Source organism: Ambystoma mexicanum, chromosome 7p, assembly GCF_040938575.1.
Source record: "Ambystoma mexicanum isolate Mex_15411 chromosome 7p, UKY_AmexF1_1, whole genome shotgun sequence".
In the NCBI taxonomy this organism is placed as follows: Eukaryota; Metazoa; Chordata; class Amphibia; order Caudata; family Ambystomatidae; genus Ambystoma; species Ambystoma mexicanum.
The window spans coordinates 499,390,940-499,407,672 of NC_090939.1; the positions used below are offsets into that span (position 1 = coordinate 499,390,940).

General features: G+C 43.5%; 1 protein-coding gene across 3 annotated transcripts in view; it reads right to left on the minus strand.

The window, feature by feature from the left end:
• Positions 1–15,068, minus strand: part of USP9X (ubiquitin specific peptidase 9 X-linked) — a 2,614,063-nt gene extending 2,598,995 nt beyond the window's left edge. Inside the window, exon 1 of one of the 3 annotated variants that reach the window (XM_069636534.1) lies at positions 14,944–15,068. The gene's annotated coding sequence lies outside the window, so the exon portion shown is untranslated. Of the gene's footprint in view, positions 1–13,993; positions 14,493–14,943 lie in introns of those variants that run through there. The other 2 variants (XM_069636533.1, XM_069636535.1) reach the window with 2 other exon arrangements.
• Positions 15,069–16,733: the final 1,665 nt, after the last annotated feature.

Sequence of the window (16,733 nt, forward strand, 5' to 3'; positions counted from 1 at the left end):
GATTTGGGTCCTACGTTATTAAAAGTGGAAGATAAAATAGGATTAGCAACATTGTGTGATTACAGCCAAGCTAGAAGCGCTAGGACAGTTGGTAGATGAGTTTGATCGGCCATCGGCAGAGGTTTCGGCAGAGGTTGGGGTCTCCGAAGTTGTACAGGAGTCATTGGTGGAGCCTAATAATGCTACACAAATGAGTCAATATATATTTAGCTCAATTGACTAGAAACCAGCGTTGCAAGTTTAAACAGCTGGGGGCACGAAAATCTGGGGAGAACACAGCTGGACCTGTGGATTTTGACCACGCAGTTCTTAATCATACTCAAAGTCCAGGTAAGCCAAGCAGGAAAATGAAAAGGAAGATTAACCGTCGCAGGCAGAAACATCTTAAAGATACAGGAACACAGTTGAATATTAGAACGTCCTCAAGTCAGCAAAACTAAGGCCGGGAAACAACAAGCAACAATTGTTCAACCTGAAGCGGACTTTGTGGATCAGATCAAACGGGTGGAAAATTGAAACCATTTCTTAGAAGTGTCCTCGCTGGAGGAAGTGAACAGTGCAGTGGGTAACCATCTTGTGGAGGAGAGGATGGCTAAAACGCAACCCCCAATGGATGCCAAATCTTCACAATAAGTATTTTTCCTGAGAATAATACTAAGGGAATATATCAGTCTAATCTGTACCATTAATGCAGCTCATAACATCTTTGCACATCTACGATACGCAAGACCTTTACTTTGTTGATCCCTGGATGAAGAAGATGCACCTACATCCAGGGTATATTGCTACAGAACATCGGTTTCTGCCATGCATGAATAATACCAAAGCTTCTTGATTTTAGGCTATGACTTGAACCCTACCTCAACTACTTACTTAAAATATACCCCTTTGACAAATACGAAAGTTGCTATTGATAAGAAGCTCCCAAATTTAAATACAACTCAAGCTCATCCTAGGCTGGAAGATATTCAGCAAGTACTGAAAAGGATTGCAAGTATGGTACAGAGTGGTATAACAAAGCAAGCGTGAGTGACAGAGGTCAGTGCTTGGAACACTCGAGGATTCGGTCACTGGCTTGTACAAGACGGCTCATTTAAGTTGGTGAAAGACAAGAACATTTTCTTGTTGCAAAAGACATGGCTAGTAAAGACTGTGTATTGATGGTTATAAAATCTATCGGAAATGTGCAACCAGGTGAGCTTTAGGAAGAGAGTGGTTGACATTTGGTGAGTGGGAAGCACAGTATACCATCCTGGATAGTTGCATTGCCATCCCTGTGTACACATTTTATACCGGTAGAAGTCAAACTGAAAGTGGGATGTCAAAATAGAACTTGTATAATTAATGTTTATAATCCTAGTGACGGGTCAGAGACTGACAGTACATCTGAGCAGATTTATGAACTCATAGTAGAATGGGTAATTGATGCTAGTAAAGATCTCATTTCGGTTGCAGGTGATTTGGATATGCACTGCATGGATAAGCAGCTGGAGACTGGTACCGGCTTACTGGAAGTTAAAGCAGTGATGCAGTTAAAGAAGGCTAATTCTAAGAGGAAACCTTGGGTTAGTGTATTCAATGAGTGGGGACTGCTGATGCTAAATGGAAGAACGCCTGGAGATGTACCGGGCAAATATACATGGGTAAAAGGCAACAGCAGCACGACTCTTCACTACTTCTTTGTGTGCCCTGAATTAGCGGCCCCGGTTAGTAGGACTGTTGATCAAACTGTTTATAGTAATCATGCAGCAAATACAATACATTTGGCCATGGGGGTGAAAAGAACAGATCAGAAACGGATAGGTGATAGTTATGTCAATACTGCTACCATCATGAACTGAAAGGCATAGAGCATAAAACTGCTGAAGAAATTGTGAATTGGATAAGGCAGTTAACGGGCAGATTTGGGCTCCAAAAGGGAAAAGTAGTTGATGATGGAAAAGGGGATATTAAGAGGTATGATCGGGTAGTAAGAGATGCCAAGCGCTCTATGAGAAGAGAGCTTAGTTTAATAGTAAAGAGCACCTTGGAACTAGCAAAGAAATTAGATCAAAGAGTAATTAAAGATCGATAGAGGCTCTAGGTGAAGAGGAGGAAGCCCTAAACTATTAACCTTGGATGGCAAAAGAAGGTGCAGATGCTTGCAGGTGGGGACTCGAGAATGATTCGGCAACATATGAGCAGATATAATGGTGAAAAATCAAAGGTTACTAATCCCATCCAAGAAGAGGGAGTGGGTGAAGTTTCTAACTAGTCAATTTAGCAGGGACGATGATAATGGATAAAAACAGCAGGTTTAGCTTTAAATATGATGTTGCAACTTTGACTGGGTTGATAAAAAAAGGCTGAAGTCCTCCAAGGCACCTGGGCCTAACAGATTGGCAAACATGGTCTTTAATTCGTACCATGCGGCACGGGCTGTAGTCTTGTAACGGCTCTCTTAGAAAGGGTAGTCTAAACAAAACAGGTTCAGCGATCTTGTGAACTTCACTGTTGATCCCAATCTTTAAAGCAGGCAATCAACAGGAGCCGGTAAATTTCCAGCTTCTGTCAAAGCTGGATTTTACCAGCAAATTGTTTTTCTTCAGTACTTATTAAAGCATTACAAGAATGGGTGGACAGGGAAAAAAATCCTGGAAAATATCCAGGCGGGATTCAGAAATGGGAGCTCAACAATATATAAATTGTTGATTGCTCAGATTACAGCCAGAGTGAGAGGTAACCCAGTACTGTATGCAGCATTTATAGACCTCTGTGCGCATTCGATGCAGTGAATCGGGACAAACTCGTTGCTAAAGTGGCTGCACTGGGTTGCCCTGGAGATTTGCTAATTTTGCTGAAAAGGTTAGACAATGACAAGTATAATGGTGCGGTTGGACCGTAGTGGGGTCTTCACAGGGCCCATATTAAGAGAGGGGGATGAAGCAGGGTTGCATGTTGGACTCTCTCCTGTTCAACCTTTACCAATCCGACTTGCCTTTTATATTGAGAGGAATTCCCAACTGCCCAACCAAAGGCAGGCCAGGTGCATATAGGTAGTCTGCTATATGCAGATGATAAAGTTCTACTTGGCCATATCTTTGGTGGACTGAATTCATCTTTGAAGGCATTGGAATATTATGCGAAGAATGACTTGGAAATAAACCTGTACAAGACAAAGGAGATGAAGTTCCATAATAAATCAGTTTCTTTGCCTACTATTTGGCTGTTGGAAAGAAAACTTGAATACGTAGACAACTATAAGTGTTTGGGAGCGACTATAGAGGGTGGAAAAGGATATATGTGCCTGGTTAAAGACAGAAAAAGAAAGTCACTCTTACTCAGCCTTAATTGTAAAATTGTCAAAAGGGAACGTCAGGATACAGTAAGGAAGGAATATCGCAGTTACTGAGGCAATTTTTCTGTCCGTCCATCTTTTGTGGCCTGGAAACCACTCTGTGTGGACCAAAAATGGTAGGGAAGTTTGGAGGGAAAGTTTTGGCGGGGAATTATTTCCCTGGCCCTTTGTGTACCGATTTCCACCATAAGACTTGAGACTGGACTTGTGTCACAGAAAGGTCAGGTTGCTGAAAAGAAAGGCTTTCTCTATTTAAAGATTTTGAAAGAACCAGGGTGTCCGATATTGAAGGTCTTGAGTGCACTCTTTGCACCTGTTGATTTACCAAAATCCTTGAGTAATAAGATGTTCAAAACAATCTCTTGGCTTCCTGTGCGGTCCCAGGATTTTCTAGTGTTTAGTTGGAAGTGGAATGAGAACCTGGGACTGGAATGCTAATTGTGGCAAGCTGAGAAGGCTAAAAACATACGCTGAGGTCTTTGAGAACATGCACAGATTTTTTACCCCGCAAAGATACCTAATAATTTGCACTTCTTGAAGGTTTGTAGGCTTATTCTGTTACTTCGGGTTAACCAGTTGCTAGCTTTAAGTGTAACTGGCCCCAGGTTTGGTGTGCTAAGGAAGATAGAACATGTTGTATATGTAAAATCAGCTGCAAATTAGAGACAAGACATCCCCTTATGCAGTGTAAATACTATGGGACATTGTGCATAAGGGAATTGGGATAGTTTGTCTATTGTTACGATGCCATAAGAACCAGGATTTCTGGAAATATTGTCTCTGCACAAAGAACATTTGTTTACACAATGCACTTTTTAGAAGAAGTACTACTGTTTCTGTTAAACAAAAAGATTGATAGATTTAACACTGTATTAGAAGAATATTTAATTTTTATTATGTGCGTTCGTTTGTATTTATATTTTCTTTTGATTGATTTTGTAAACTTGTATAGCGCATATCACGTGCAACCAGAGTCTGCATCTAGGCGCAAATGATAAAAGTAGCTGGGTATTCAAAAAGTATGTTTTAAGCCTTTGCCTAAAGATACTGAGAGAATCAATCTTTCGTAGATCAGTTGGCAACATATTCCAGGTCCGCAGGCCTACAGAGGAGAAACATCTCTCTTATCACAAGACGGACCTAGATGATAGAACCACCATTAATTACCACAGAGATCGAAGTGACCGATCGAGCGATAGAATGCCTTGAAAAAAAGATAGGCGGGAGCCAGGCCATTAATGCATTTAAAAACCAGGCAGAGGCTCTTAAACAGGACCCTCTGATGCACCGGGAACAAGTGGAGGCTCCTACGAAACTGGAAAACAGACGATTTCCTGGGCAAAAAGAAAATTAGCCTTAACAGCTGAATTCTGGGCAACTTGTAGTGTCTGTATTTGGTTTTTTTGGTTGCCGATATACAGGGCATTACAATAATCTAACTTCTAGCTAGTGTTCAAACTACTGCTTGATGGTCACTTTCTGCAATAAGAGATAGCAGAGGCTTTCAACAATTTAAGCTCAAAGTAGACCAATTTAACAGTTTGATTGACCTGCAGATTGCCATTCAGATTTCACTGCAAAAGGCAGCCACTGGAGTGATAACTTAGTTGGCACTTCAAAAAGTGCTGGACATGAGACAGCTTGCGTAATTGTGCAACTGTTTTCCAGCATCCAATTTTGTATTTTGTCTGCACAAGAACACTCGGTCAATTGCTTCAACTGGTTGTTTTAGCCGGACGTAGATTTGTGTGTCGTCGGCATTGGACTGATATTGCAGATCAAAATGCTCAACAACGGACGCATATAAACATTAAATAGGTGGTGACAAAGATGAACCCTGGGGCACACCACACCTGACTGGTAGGGAATCTGGCTGGTAGGTAGTCAGACAAGTGGAGACCCAGCTTAACTTGCTGGGATCGATCAGTTAAGGAGGTAAACCATTTCAGGGGTAGGGGGGTGGGGACAGAGTGGAGTCAGACACCCGAGCCACCATAGACATATTTGATGAATAGGTTTATGCGATCATATGTGTGTAAAGTTTCTTTTGAAACAAAACCTCATTAAATTAAAAAAACAACCACCTTTCCTAAAATAAAGCAGTTTTATTCATTGGGGATCCTGAATAAATCAAGAGGAATACGGTCCTTGCTACCCAATGGTCCTAAGACATAGAGGCCCCATTGTGCTCGGGAGACGTGTATTCATGCTTTACGGTGGTTAGAGAAGTGTTGCAATTTGAGAAATAGAAAAACGCAATACAAAAATTGGACAGCAAGCCTACTACACCCCAACCAAACTTTATGCAATGAAACTGAGGGACACACCTCTATGCTGGAGGGAATGTGGCCAACTCGGGACTATGGGTAACATGCGCTGGGGCTGCCCTAGGGTACAACCGTTCTGGGAAATGGTGTGGTCAACAGTCTCGTAAATACGGGGTGTCAACTCGACTAAGTCACCTACAGCAATTTTGTTTGGGCTGGAGGTAGAGGACTGGCATGAGGACATGCTGGTAATATAATTGATTCATATTATGTTATTCACAGCCCACAAAGCCATCCCGATTAACTGGCAGGCCAAAGGCTTAACACACCATACCTTCTGGCAAGACCTTTTATGTACATGCTCCAATGAACAAAAGGGGATACAGAAAATGACAGGGATAACCTAGATCTGACAGGCTGTGGGAACTAGTCAGACAATATATCCTGGAGAAGCTGGGAGGCAGCATCCAAGATACTGAGGGCCCCGAGCATATCCTTCGACCATCCCTCATGGAAAAGTCCACAGAGGTTAGGCAGGTTTGCCTGCTTTTAAGTATAATTGTGTAAAAGTGTATTCCCAAACTGATGGATCCAGAAGATGCAAAGGATGTTACATGATCGGTTTAGATTTCTAATGGAGGGGCAAAGGGGGTTTCAATAGCTACAACTCATGAGCCATTAATATAAATGGCCAAATATTTTAAAACTTCTGCGGTGCATCATCAGTTCTTCCCCTTCAGAAAAACCTCCACTAAAAGGAAGGGGGTGCATATCTTTACAATTACTCCTTATAACACTGTCCAATCTGCATTATTTAATGATGTCCATTATCCTCATAACAAGGGTCGCTTTGTCTGTGTATATAGTAAAAAGTAATCATATAAAAAAGGGTATCCTCAGCTCAGCTTTTCCGATGCTCGTGTACATCTATCTGGTCCCATCTGATGAATTCAGAGTGGACCTCAACAGCCAGGGCAAAGAGTAGTGGGGCAGAGGCCACGCCTGATGTTTCAACCTCCTAAATATGAACTCCCTTGACAACAGTCATCTCTCACCTTAGCGATAGGCTATGATATGAGGTATACAGCCAAACCAAAAAAGGCAGTTCTAACAATGAAACCATTCCAGGGAGTCAAAGGAGCGATATGACTCATGTGTGGTGCAGTTGCCCTACCATGCAAATATATATGGAGGAAGTCCTGTCAAAAAAACAAAAAAGATAAAACGAAAAAACAGACCTCTCGAGACAAACCCTTCCAATTAATCCACTAACCATATTATTGGGAACCCTGCCTGAAGAGGGCACCTACAGTATGTCATCTAAGGAACTAATTTCTCACTTACTTATGGCAGCAAGGGCAACCAGAACAAAGTTCTGGAAAACCCCAGAGGAACCAGTCATCCCGTATTGGTGGGTAAATATATGGGAATCACAGCAATGGAGAAATTCTCTGCCCCAATTACTGATACCATGCACAAATATATACATACATGACGCCCTTTTTGGATCATGTGCGAGATAAAGACCATATGCTTTATAGGCCACAACTATACAAGAATTTATACTTGGAATAAAAATGGGAAAGTGCAGGGCTCCGATTTAGGATTGGATAAACAGGATCTACAACCAGCTCCTGGGTATCTAAAAGCAACCAGTCACCAGGAGCTACAACTGGGGAACGAGGAGCTAGTGTATAGTGTTACACAATTCAAACCTACACATAAAATGCAAACAAATACTTGTATCAATGATATGAATGGTCGCCAGAAGCATGTCTCCTTGGGGTGTACATCGGCCAAAAAAAGCTATGCCGGTGAATAGGATCATAGATTTGGCCTGGGTACTGGCAAAAAGGAGAATAGCTATGGCAAGGAGACACATGAGGGCCCAAACATAAATAGATGTTGGAAGACCTAAAACGATGGTCCATTACTGTGGTGTGGCATGAAGCACTCAACTGGGAAGAAGTGAAAGCTCGGATCAAATAACGAACTGGAAGGCCCTAGTGCATGCACTGTTCACCCTAACTGATGACCAACCTTCATGAGAAAATAGGCTTATCGGACATGGGCACCAGACTGATGAAGGGAGACAATTTTAGACGGGGGAAGGAAACCAAGAGCTCATCGGAAGAACTTGAATACCAATGGGACATACTGCCAGGGAACTTTCAGGAGATAATAGCCGTTTTTACAGTTCTGGTTTGAGTTGGGGTTAGGGAGGGATGTAGGGAGAAGGGAGCGAGTCATATGTAAAATGTGAGATCTTGAGGATGGTAATGTATGTTAAGAGCTTGGATTACATGACAAAATTAATAAATTAAAAAACAAAAATACTTCTATCCATTGGTTGTGACCCCTTCTGCGTTAAATAGACATGTCCCAGGATGTGTATTTATAGATTGCCCCAAATGCACAGAAATAAGGTCACATGGTTGGGTTTGTTCAGCATCAGGTGGCCAAAAGTAGCTCCTGGTAACTGTTGGTTCAAAGCTAAACAGGCTCTTTTAGGCTATAAGCAGGAGCAAAATAGTTCCCAGATCCCCTCAATTTCAAATCCTGTAGTGTAGCTCGGGAACTTAGATACCCCATAAAGGCACAGATTTAGATAAAGTTGGAATGAGCACGGATTCATATTTTTACTTTCAGAATTGGCATCGACTCTTTTATAAGGTTTTTTTTCATCTTTTGCTTCTTTTTCTTTGTTGGGGGGAGTGGGGCACAGCTGGAAAATAGAAAAACGGAAGTTCGATGATGGGTAGTAAACTGTTAAAGCCTTGTATGTACAGAATCCTTGTAACTTACTCAAACTGTATAGTCAAATGTTCAAAAAACAATATTTTTTTAATGTATATTCCAAGTTAAGCTGGCTCGTAAAATACTAAAACTTGCGCTCGATAATCTCAACTAGCTTGCGAGTGCCAAAAGAACATTTCATTCAGTTTCCCCTTTGAGTTATAGATTGAAGCACTGGAAAGAAGACAGTTGGTAATAAGAAAGGGGAATCAAGGTACTATCAGGAAAGGTTTATACATATACACACCTGTAGTGGCAGTTGTTTTGTTACGATGTTCTGGATAGGACCACACGAGGACTGGTTTCGACCTATGCAACCTTCCATAGCCGCTACTCATGGCAGAGGTTAAAACTCAAAGTTGCAAGCTACTATCTAGGCAAACAGTCACTTTCCCCCTCATTGTATTCATGTACACAACACACCATTTCTTGCTCACTAAGAGTCAACTATCCCTCTCCACTGACTAGTGGCAAGTGCACATTTTCAAACATAATCATGGGTTTATGTTTTCATCTAAAATTGGTAAAAATTAATTACTAATGTTTGGATGCATTCTTCTAAATTCTGGTATGCCAACTCACTCTTGGGCCCATCCCCACCCGGGTTACTTAAAAATTGATTGGAAAGCGTACACAACGTCCCAGGTCAAAAACCTGTACATTTTGAAACGTAAACAGCATGAATGTAAGGAAATGACATCACTAAACCAGAAACCACAAACATTATATTTTTATGTTCTTAACGTATATTAGGGAAACTAAGTTGATCATGCAGAATCTGAAATATAAGGGCGGGGTGGAGCACTCAAATGTGATTAGGTTTTAAAGGGGAAAAAAATGTTTTGCTATTGGTATTTATTCAGAACACAGTGTTTCGACATTAAATAAGCATGGGTTCAAACAGTCATGGCAAGCCCACAATTGGGCATGTTCCAATAAAACTTGCTCAACGGAAAGCGATCCAGGTGATGTAGGAGAAAGGTAGAACACGAACAGGGTAAATACAATCAGGTAGGAAATATTTAGATGTGGAGGTCAGTTATTCCAATGATGACGAGAGGCAGGGCTCGAGCAATGAAGGGAAAGAAACTGCAATAATGTTTGGGGTTCCCAACAATGTGAAGAGGATGGAGGTAAAGGGTTACCTTGAATGCTGGTAGGGAGTGAAAGTGATGGGACATTGAGGGCGAAACAGTGGCATCAAGAAGACGCACAAGGGGTGTGAGTGAGGTGTATAACGGTGCTAGAACAGACAGAGCAAGGTAAAGAGTAGCAGGTGATGGAATAAGTTAAGTTTGGTGGTGGAGGAATTTTTGAAGACATTTCTAAAAAGGGACCAGTTGTGCAAAGCAAGCTAGCCATTAACGAGGCAGTGCAGGTTTAGAGCAGGGGTCTACAACCTTTTGCACTACTACTCTCATCAGCCCTAGCAAGCATAGTTTATGGCGACCAGATCAATGAACTAACGGTCCAAACAATCTGGAGTACCGCAGGTTGCAGACCGATGTTACAAAAGGTGTGAGTTGTTATTTTGCCGAGGAGAGCAAATTATTATTGGAGTGCTCGGCCCAGGAGGAGTCAAGATGACTAAGCAGCAAAGAAATCTATGGTGAGAAGAGGGCTCTACTTCCTGAACTTCGGAAGGATAACCCTAACAGAACTATACTTGCAATTAGTTCTTGACGCTTCAGATTGCTGACAATTTATACCCCAAGACAAGCACAGCCAGCCTTGATTCAGGGAGGTTAGGGGAAATCTACAGTGGTTGGGCAGGGTGGAAGATAACTGCTGTTTTAAGCTTGACCGTTTTAAGCTATACTCATCCAACACTGAAAAAAGTCATTCAGTGGCAAGGCAACACTTCGTCAAGGAGATGTGTTGAGTGAATAAAAGGGAAGGAAAAGGAAATCAGCATGCCATGCACAAAGATGTGGTAGAAAACCCCGAAAGAAGAAATGAACTAAGGGAAGAGCAATTTACAATTAAGAGTGGTGGGCCAAAGAGTGTGGAGGAGCCCCATTGGGAGGTTTGTGGCAACATAGGTTTCAGTTTTCCAAAAGATGGAAAAGGTTAGAGGCATTTTAGGTGAGTGCAGGATCCTGGATAAAGAGGTTATACAAACCTGAGAGTTGACACATCATTTGTAGGCCGAGGGGAGCTTGAGATGATGTAATGTGAAAAATTAAGAGATTCTGGTATTTTCGAAATGTAGCCAGGTTAAAGATGTAAAACTGAGTGGATGCACCATTTAAATAGAAGAATCAGTGGCCTAACTTTAGAAACACCTAAGCAATAGAGAAATAGAACCACAGTCTACACATTTAATGGTAGGGCAATTACTACTCCTTGTGATATAAATTGCATTTGCCCATTACGTCCCTTCACAAACCAAACGAAAGCTCTTACTAAGAGTGCCCATTTCCAAATCAATATACGGAAAAGAAGAAAATTAGTCATTCCCATAAAGGGAACCAACTACCAAGCCGACTGGTGCAAGCTCTAGAGCCTATTATTGTGCCTGTCCATCTATTCTCCGTCTGAGGAACTAAGGCCACATCTGACCAGCTATGACAAGCCTGCAGAGGTTCTAACTGTACAGAGCATTCAGTTGAAAACACTTGCTCTCACCCCCATAAACTCTTCTGGAACAAGGGGCACAACTACCTTGCTAAACTCCTCTCACACTACAGCTTACCAAGGGCACCCTTCACTTCCACTGGCAAAATAAATCTAAATTTTAGAGTAAGACAATTCCATTTCCACCTTCCCCTCCAACATCCGGTCTTCAAGTCACATTCTCTCACCCCATTGTAAAGGGCCCATGTCTCCTGCTGAGGTAGCAATGGTAAATGTATGCGTTTTAGGGCCAAAAACGCATTGCGTTCCCTGTGATTTTGATTAATAAAAATAGATAATGATAAGTGGCCCGACTATGGATAGGCAGCAGTCGGAACAAAGAACGTTCAAAAGGTTATGGAGGAAGTGGCCAAGCAGGCCTTCCCAACTGAGTACCAAAGGGGAGGGAGTGTTGGCGCAGAATCAAGAACTATACAAAAATTGACCTGATTCAACCCAGGCAATCCATGAATAACAAACGGATTTCTCATGAAGGTGAAGGCAACTCCCTTTGAATGGCTAAATTGTACAGACCCTTTCTTTTCCTGACTATACTTCCCCTCTCCACGCACTGAAACTAACTGTTTTCATGTGGTGCATGTAGTAATCACTGAACAAACACATGAAAGCCCATCCAACTAAAATAAACTAGGTTCAACAACCTGCTCTGTGGTATGGTCCTACTCAGGAAAGTCTACAATTATATAATAGCTCTCTGTGCCATACCAGAACATGGCCACTTATCTGGGTGGCCCCACCTACAAGGTCTGTCCACCACCAAAATGCCAGGCTTTTAGCCTTGGAACAAAATTACCAAGAGAAATAGCAATCATAAGTACATGTTTCATATTTCCTGTCTGGTATGGCACAGGAAGATAAAACGAGATTCTAGACCTACCTGAGATATAATGCAAGACAACTCAATGATTCCCAAAAAAGCAGAAACACGTGCCTGGGTTTGCAGATGGTGCCATCGTTCTGAGGAAAATTGCCCAGCTTTTTGGTTATGTACTTGTGGATGATACCATACTGATATGCTAATGAATGTTTCTCCTCTTGTATGGCGCAAAAAAGGATTGGAGACTCTCCCGATAGGGCACCACCTGATAGAACAGGTTACTGGTTGTTCTCAATAGAGGGCTCCTGCCCTTTCGGAAAATATTGAAAACATGATTACCGTTATAAGAACTACTCGTACAAAGGTGTACCATACATTTTAAAAAATCTATTACATGGTAGCGTATGCTCCTCAATTGGCTTCAAAGCATTCAGAAAACATGCCATTATTAAAATGACAGCAAGTTTGGTAGGAGAATCTGAAACGTGTGACACATTCTTATCTCTGTGTTTTTGAGCCTCAAAAAGTATTACACATAACGACTTGAGCCGTTTGTGACTAACAATGTTAATTCAGCTATTCAAAAGGGTTGAAGACAAAAGCAAAAAAGATAGAATTGTGACCAAATTTAAACAGAGGGTGCAGGACATCCACCAAGAAGAAATACCAAAGCAACTAAAGTTACATTTTGACCTTCAGTCACGTTCAATTCAAGTGGTTAACCATGTTACAGCAATGTCAAGTTATGTGCACTACCTCATTCATGTGTACCGCCACAACATTTTCAAGAAAGTACTATTTGAAGGAAAAAGTTCAAACAACAGTAATGAAACATACTGGGAAGTTAATCTCACAAAGAAATGCCATTCAGAAAAAACACTGAAAGCCGACTAATCAATTGCCACATTTTGGGGGAAAATCTTCTAGTGTATCCACTGAGTCTGCGGACCCCAAGGCAAGGTTGATCCAGGTCTAGCTAAGGTAGGACAGGCTGAACAGACGACTTTGAATAACTACAAATCAGATAAGCTTGCACAATACTCTAAAAACTAGAAACACAATGCTTTAAACATACAACATTCTAAAGTTCAATCATTTTAATCGTCTGATCCTCTGTGTGATCAACAATTAGAAAACATTTAAAGAGTACTACCTTTAAGCCATCCAGTTGTAAGACAACTACAAAACCTGGACAGCCATTACAGGAAATTCTCATTCATAAAAGCTTGTGTCAGGTGTCTACCTTGGCGGAGATCACAGGAAACTAGACCACAATGGAAGGACTCCATGTATTTAATAAGGTAGTAAGACAAGTGTGACAGGCACGTTTTCTAGCAGAGTGCATATTTGACGGAAAGGAAGAATAACTGCCCATGAGAGAAAGGGAAACTAGAATATCATGGAGTGATATCTACTCAAGAGAGTAGATACCCCCATAGTATAGATACACACGTGGAGCAGGAGGAGACGGAGTGAGGGTACTAATTGGAGAAAGTGACTCCATACAACGACAGACTGTCACAAGCCTAGACCCACGTGTGACAATGTCAGGCCCAACCAGTTAATGTGAACAGCCAGGGCTTAAATGTCTGTGCATCAGTCCCTTCGGTCACCCTGATAACTATGGCGTTTGAGAATGTGACTGCGGACAGCAACGGTCACCTGCCCACTCATATCCACCCGATCCTCCCATGAGTTTCAGATCTGGAAGAAGGAGCAGGCACATAAAAGAACCGAGGCCCAGTGATGCAAGCAGGGCCTATACGATCCCGGCAAGTCCGCCTCTGTCATGGCGTTTAACGGGCGGGTCAGGCTCTGCACGAAAGAGCAATCTATCTATTGGTAATCACTGACCCCAGTGGTCGAGTGTCTGCTACTCCAGCTACCATACAAAACGGGCGGGGGGCGGTGCAAACTGTCCCAGTTCTATCCAACAAATCTCGAGAGTGACAGGAAGCAGACTCCTACACCTTGCAGGAAGCAGGCACTGTCGCTGTCACTTCGGTTGCTGCTGTTACCTGTGGGCAGAGGAGCCGGTGACAGCGGCCAGCAAAGGCAGCCGGGGCCTTGTGGATACACACACACGATAAATACAGAGCCCAGAAAGTCTCATTATTCCCTCAAGTCAGTAACACTCACCGCACACCAGGGCAGCCTCCCCTAATCCCCCGTTCCAGGGGAAGCGGAGAAGAGGCTGTCGGACCGCTTCTCATAACAGGAAACCGGAGAGAGACGGGACCCAATCACCAGAAAAATATAGCGCAAGGAGGCAACTAGGGTTAGCAGCTCTTCCGCCGCCTCGGTTAAGAGTCCGGCGGCGCTGCCTCAGTTCATTTTAAGCAGCAGTCTCTTCTGTCTCTGGTACCGGTCTCTGGTTACTGTTGGGGCGGGGGGGCTGTCCGGCTGAATTTTTTTTTATTCCCTCCCCGGCGTCGCCTGGAAATGCGTTTCTTGTGCGTCACCACCCGTGCCGGGCACTTCACATTAGCGCCCGTTTCTCTGTCTGATGAGGGGTTGGGTCCCAGGAAGCACCCCTCTGAAGACCGGTGCCCTATGCCGCCTCCCTTTCCTCTTGGTTCCGACGGGTGTCAGCAGCGGTCTCCCTTTCCTCTCTTCCCTCCTCCCTCCCGCTTGTCTGTTTCCTCCTGACACTGTGACCCTCCCCTCTTTCCCCACCAAATATGGCGGCTCTTGTCGCGATTTCACAGTGCCTGTCTCGGAACTAGGAACTCGGGCCTCCAACTACAACTAATAAGAGGATCGCTTCAGTTTCCTCCGACCCACAGAACATATATGTTATGCATGTTGGAATACATGTAACTACATTCTCCAGCGCAAGCACCGGTTGCGCAGACTTCACCTCCAACGCTAAAGCGGACAAAGTAGTGGGTGCAAGGTGACAAACGGCGTGGCTATGTTCATTTTTATGTCCTTTATTAAAAGTGTTGGGTGGGTTACTTTGCTGAAGCCATGAAGGTAGGGCACATCGCTCAGTTTACTAGCCTTTTGAAAGTGAACGTTCGGCTGCTCGCGCACCTACTTTCAGCAGTTATATACTTCAGTGCGCATATCAGGCTATACCAGCTCACCTCTACTATGGCCTTGTTAACAAGGCGGCGCTGCACCAGCTGCCGCCTGTGCTCTCTGACAGTTTCATTACAGTTGGGCACAGTATCTAGTCGCTCCTGTTATCATTCCATTGTGACCCACAGACAGTGCGCGCGCACCCTTCACAGTACAATTCTGCGCAGGCGTGTCCGAATCCCCGGATGCTGATGTCATCTCTTCTGCTGCTCGACTTTCCAAAGCGACTGCTCGCGACGATGAAAACAAAGAAAGGACAAAGACAATATCTCTGACGTACATTCTTCACAGGTCTTCCCAAGCTTTCATTGTCACGTGCTGGGAAATGGAATACATGGTTTCATTTCTTTTCTGGCTATGATCCAATTTCTCGTATATGAGGACACTTGAAAACATTGGAGGTGGCTGGGAATTCTATGTCGGAGTCTTGGATTATGCTTTCTCCATAACTTTACTTCTAGAGCAAGAATGAAAAAAGAAACAATAATACAAACAAATAACAAGAAGAAGATTACAATTTCCACTTGTTTCGAGTCTAGGGTGGTCCAGGTATTGTTGGTTCCTGATAAACACAGTAACTCCCAAGACACCCCCCCCTTTCTTTGCTGCTCGAGCAAAGTGTTCCTTTGTGTATATTTGATGTGTTTGAATACTTATGTTTCGGATATGTATATGATTTATTTCTTTCGTGCTTGTACACAAGTGTTCCAGAGCGAGACAAGGCAATGGAGGGGAACAGGGGACAAAAAAACAGTGATCTTACTAGGCCCAGTGACATTGAGAACACGCACGTGCATGGGAGAGGGGCAGGGGAAAAGTGCATGGAAGGGGGGAGTAGTGGAAAGTGCAGAGCAAAGGAGAAACAGATAAATAATAATAAATATATAAATAATAAGGCAACAAACAGTGGTAGTGCAGCCAGCAATTGGCAAGTGCTGGGTTTAAGGCAGCAGACAGGGTAGGTCTGATAAGTGCAGGAAGAAACAAGGGGGGGGGGCTGTATGGATACAGATACAGACCCCAGTGCAAGGGGTGGCCCGGAGGCAGTGCAGGAGGGTGGCAGGGTGAGCAGGTACCTGGGCCCGGAGGACAGAGGGTGGCCAGGTGCACGGTGCCAAGAGAGAGCAGGGGAGCGAAGGCAGAAGCAAAGAGGAAGGTCTTGAGGTACTTCCTGAACCAGAGATGGTTCTCCTCAAGTTTTAGAGTGGCAGGGAGTCTGTTCCAGAGGGAGGCCCCAGCTGAAGACAGAGATCTACCCCCAGCTTGTTTCTTTGAAAAACGACTGACTCAGAGGGAGTTAGAGGTAGAGGAGCTCGAGAGGTGAGGTATTTGTGGAGGGATAGCTGAAGGTATTTTGGCCCCAGGCCCCAGAATGCCTTGTGGACAATGCAGAGGGTTTTGAATTTAATCCTTGAATCCATTGGTAGCCAATGGAGAGATTTCAGAGCTGGAGAGATACGATCCCAGGGCTTGAGGCCAAGGACAAGTCTTGCAGTCCTGTTCTGGATTAGTTGCAGAGGGCGGAGAGTAGAGGCAGGTAGATTTAGAAAGAGGCTGTTACAATAGTCCAACCTAGAGAGAACCAGAGCTTGGGAGACCATGAGCTTCTGGGGGAAGGAGAGGAAAGGCAGAGTACCTCTGAGGAGGTGCAGTAGTAAGTTTGACTGACCCTGAGGTTCTTAGCCTCACAGGTGGGGTTAGGAGGAGGGCCAAGGGAGGCCGACCACAGAGTGAGGGGAAAGGATGGTGAAGGTGTGCTGATGAGGAGGATCTCCGTCTTGCTGGCATTCAGACA